The sequence below is a fragment of the Cryptomeria japonica genome, chromosome 10 (assembly GCF_030272615.1).
Source record: "Cryptomeria japonica chromosome 10, Sugi_1.0, whole genome shotgun sequence".
In the NCBI taxonomy this organism is placed as follows: Eukaryota; Viridiplantae; Streptophyta; class Pinopsida; order Cupressales; family Cupressaceae; genus Cryptomeria; species Cryptomeria japonica.
Window position 1 is genome coordinate 388,138,874 of NC_081414.1, and position 4,642 is coordinate 388,143,515.

The following is a 4,642-nucleotide window of genomic DNA, read 5'->3' on the forward strand; positions in this document are numbered from 1 at the left end:
ATTAGATACTTAGGATAAAATACTCCATTCCCCACACGCAAGGCATGCAAACCAAGAAAGTCCACCAATCACACGACACGCAACCCAAACGACAAAGGAACCCTACGGACCACACATGATGCTCACCTGATCATGGCTAAGGCAAGAAGAGAGTTTTATGACCACCTAATCTGAATTCTAAGGATGAAGGAGGCATACTCAACCCTGCGAATCCTGAAGGAGATGATCCCCGCACCAAGGCGATATAGTACCTGCAATCTCCTACAACCATGAGTCACACAAGCATACATATATATACATATTAAATGAAGGCATTAGCTCAAGGTTTATAACAAGAATTAGAGAACAATTACATTTACACAAGAATCGATGCAAATGCATAATAATAGGTATGCACAATATTCGAATAGTCTAATCTACAACATTATATAACTATAAATCTACCATTCAAGAATGCCACATAGGAAGTCAACCAAGGCCAAATGGGTTTACAAGGCCGACTAGGGTAGGGGCATTACAGAGACATGATACATTGCAGGACGATAGATGACTCAGACTCGTACGACACATAATATGGTATAGGATGACAAATCAGTAGACTCATACGACACAGGACCTGGTGCAACACGATGGATTATCAGACTCGTATGATTGTTCATAGGACAGAGCCTGGAAATTTTGAGTTTTTCTAGTTGCTGAGTATGATAACTGAGTATGACTAATTCTGAGATGGACTGATTTTTGACCAGGATAAACTAGTTTCTGACACGGACATATTTCCGACTTAAAATGGACTAGTTTCTGACATGGACATAGTTTCGACTTAGGATGGACTAGTTTCTGACACAGACATAGTTTTGACTTAGGATGGACTAGTTTCTGACATGAACAAAGTTTCGACTCACTGAGTTGTTTCTGGTCTTCACCAATTTTTGGTATTTTAGTTTTTGTTTCAGGGATGAAAACACAGAAAACAAGTAGTATGTATAGTGACTCCAATCATAGCATGCAAACCCTAAGGAATTTGGTGAGGAAAGAAAACCTTTGCTTGTAGACTCAGGTACACACCCAATAGCTAATCAGAATATGGCCGCTGAGTCTCATGCAATGGATTCTCAACGCCATATTATCCAACTCCAAACGCTAATGGGGGCACAAAATGACAAGTATCTTGGGAGAGTTACTATCTCTCTTGCACAAAGATTATCCCCCTTTCGGAGGTGAACCGGGTAGCTTCTAATTTTAAATTGGATTTAGTCAGGGATCCGTTCGGCGCGTCGAGGTATAAACTCAATTAAGAGGTCTCCCAACCTTGAAAACCAAAGTTTAATATACCCAAAGGTACGAAGGAGAACTATTCCTGAGCACTGTCGTTGACTTGATTTTCATCAAATCACGTTTATTTTATAGTGGGTTGGAGTACTTGGCGTCTAGCCATTCCCACTTAGGTCATTCCCCTCTCATTGGCCGTAAAGGCTATAAAGTTATTAGCTCCTTGGGAGGGTAGGCCTGCTAAAGATGTTACAATCAATCTTAAGAAAATACTTCAAGGGTCTAGATTTCTGATTGTCTAGAAGAAGAGAAGAGCATACTCTCCTACCTCTCAGATTTTTCTAAAACACAAAAGATAGATTTTGTTCATTAACCAGATAGCAAGTTAGGTGCCTAAAAATGAATTTAAGAATACATGACGTTTAGTCGATTCTCCTTAGGCAACCTGCAAAGACAACGAATCAGTAGTCATAATGTCTTTGTGCGACAAGCATATTCTTCGACAAACGTTTTGCAAAAACTAGTTAGGCTGTGAAAAAATTTGAGATAGACAGATAAACAGTCAAGGTCAGTCATTAGAATAATCAATTAGAAATGAGAAAATTATGAAATTTGCCTCTTTTACCAAAAAATATAGAATTGTATGACAGACACTTGACTTGTACGAGATAGGATTTAGTATCATACGAAAGAAGATTGCTGATAATGTCTGCTCGTATGACAAAGGATTTTTGCTTGTACGATAGAGGATCTGCTCGTATGATAGGATATTTGCAATTCATGCAATGCTTGCAATTTGTCGTTTCAGCCTGTAAAAATTGTTGTACGCGATGTATGGACGAAAAACCAAAAAATCTGAAATCTAGAAAATAACAAAAAAAAGTGGTCAGTCTTGGATGCCGAAAGTGTAGTCTTCGGGCCCCACAGTGGGTGCCAGAGATGTGTGTGTGAAAAAGTGAACTTGTAGCTGTAAGCACAACACTTCAATTAAGTCATTATATGCATGGTTAGTAATCAATAATCAATAAGTAATAAACCATAGCAAAGCGACCAATTGCCTTATAAAAGATGCAAGTATAAGATTGCTCTCAGATTTTTATAAGCAATACCAGTGACTAGACTACACCAAGACGAAGTATTTAATCTATATGCTATTAAGCTATATGGATGCAAGATGAATGAATAATTCAAGAAAAAATCAATTCAAGCAATAATGGATGCAAGCAATAATGAATGGAAAATGGATGCAAACAATCGAAAAAGCACAATAATCTTCAATGACTCCAGAGCGAAATTAGCATGATAATAATCTCCAAGCGTGTTCTCAAAAATCTCTGGGGTAAATTGGAATGAGAGCTGAAGACTGAATTTATAGAGAATCACAAGAGAGAAAGCTCAATTTTGGATTAATTGAAATAATTGAGAAATCATGTTCAGTTAACCCTGAGATAGATTCCAATTATAGTTTAATTGAAATGCATTCAAATTAGAAGTCCAAGTTGCATTGGAAAATAATAATAAATTAATTCCATGCATATCTGATAAAAATAGATAATTCTTTAATTTATTCAAGAAAAAGGTCTTTTCAATGCAACTGAACTTCTTTTTCTGAAAAGCTTTGAGTTCCAATTTTAGAGAGTAATTCAATAATTCAATTAAATTGCTTTTCTGATTTCAAGTTCTAAATTTAGAAAAAGAAATAATATCTCAAGTTTGATTTCTCTCTCAACTCAATTCTTTTTGTTTTATTTTCAATTCAACTCTTTGTAATAAATTAATTCATCTTTTGTAATAAATTAATCCTTTTTGCATGATTGAATGGCAAATTTATTAATTAATTAAATATGCAAGGATATTTAATAAATTAAAATATGATAATTGATCAAAATGATATTATTGGAAATGATTTGATTAATTAAATAAATATTTAATTAATATTGAGTAGTTGATTTGCCATGTGATATTTGATGATTAAAGAATTAATAATGTGCTAAAGATTGATTTAATTGCCTTTGGTTAGGACCTTGGTGATGTTGTCGAGATTAGGGGCCCATGGTTTAGATGACCATTTTTAGGGTATTACACATCCCATGATGCAATTTTATTTGTTCTTAGTTTTAACATTGAGTTGAAAACATTAAATTTTACCCTGGATGGATCTACCGCCTTATTAGACAATGCATATCTAATATCTATGATATGCTTTTCACCATGGATAGCAGGGTCATAAATATCATGGTATTCATCAGTGAAACATGGTGTTTTAACCAGTTCAGTTAGGTACATTTTTTTTTCACTTGGCTTCTTGTTGAACTACTGCTTCCCGTTTTCCCCATCGCTGTTATTGTTAATAATTCAAAATAATGCTAGATACAAACCTGAAAATGCTAACCCTCAAATTGGACCATGAGATTAAAAACATTAAAAAAGGCGGGATGTGTTTTAGATTTTACCCAAAATTTCTATTTCACTAGATTGGCGCAGATAGTCTCTATTGCAACTTGCATTCCTCAATCTAGTTGTTGTTTTTGAATCTCCCTCAATTTACTAGTTTGTCCATGAAATGAAATACGATTATGATTTATGAGTCACTTATTTTGAAAACTCTGAAAAGTACAAAAGTAATACTTAGGGCAAAATATCTAGAATCATGTTGTAATTTTATTAATTATTATTAATATCTATTCACCACCGAAGGACAAAACATTCATTACTTCAGTCTAAATTTTGAGGACATTAAATTTAAAATGTTCGATTCCAGGTGAAGTTCTCATAAATGTGTTCACTTCCCACATTCGGGCCAAAATCCACCCTAAGTTGTTGATCTTTGCTCATCCAACGGACGATGGTACCTGTTGTCAGATGTCATGGGTCCCATGACTTCTGCCATTTTTCGGGCACGTCACCATACTTGTGTCACTTTTCGGGACTGTTTTTTAAGTCTGTTTAATCATTTTATACTCTCGCCTAAAAAAGAGCTTTATAGACTTAATTATATTCAATTAAATTTAAAACATTCAATTCCAGGTGAAGTTCTCACAAATGTGTTCACTTCCCACATTCGGGCTGAAATCCACCCTAAGTCATTGATCTTTTCTCATCCAACGAATGATGGTACCTGTTGTCAGATGTCGTGGGTCTCATGATTTCTGCCATTTTTCGGGCACGTCACCATACTCATGTCACTTTTTGGGACTATTTTTTAAGTTCGTTTAATCATTTTAAACTTCCGCCTGAAAAAGAGTTTTATAGACTTAATTATATTTAATTAAATTTAAAACATTCAATTCCTGGTGAAGTTCTCACAAATGTGTTCACTTCCCACATTCAGGCTGAAATCCACCCTAAGTCATTGATCTTTGCTCATCCA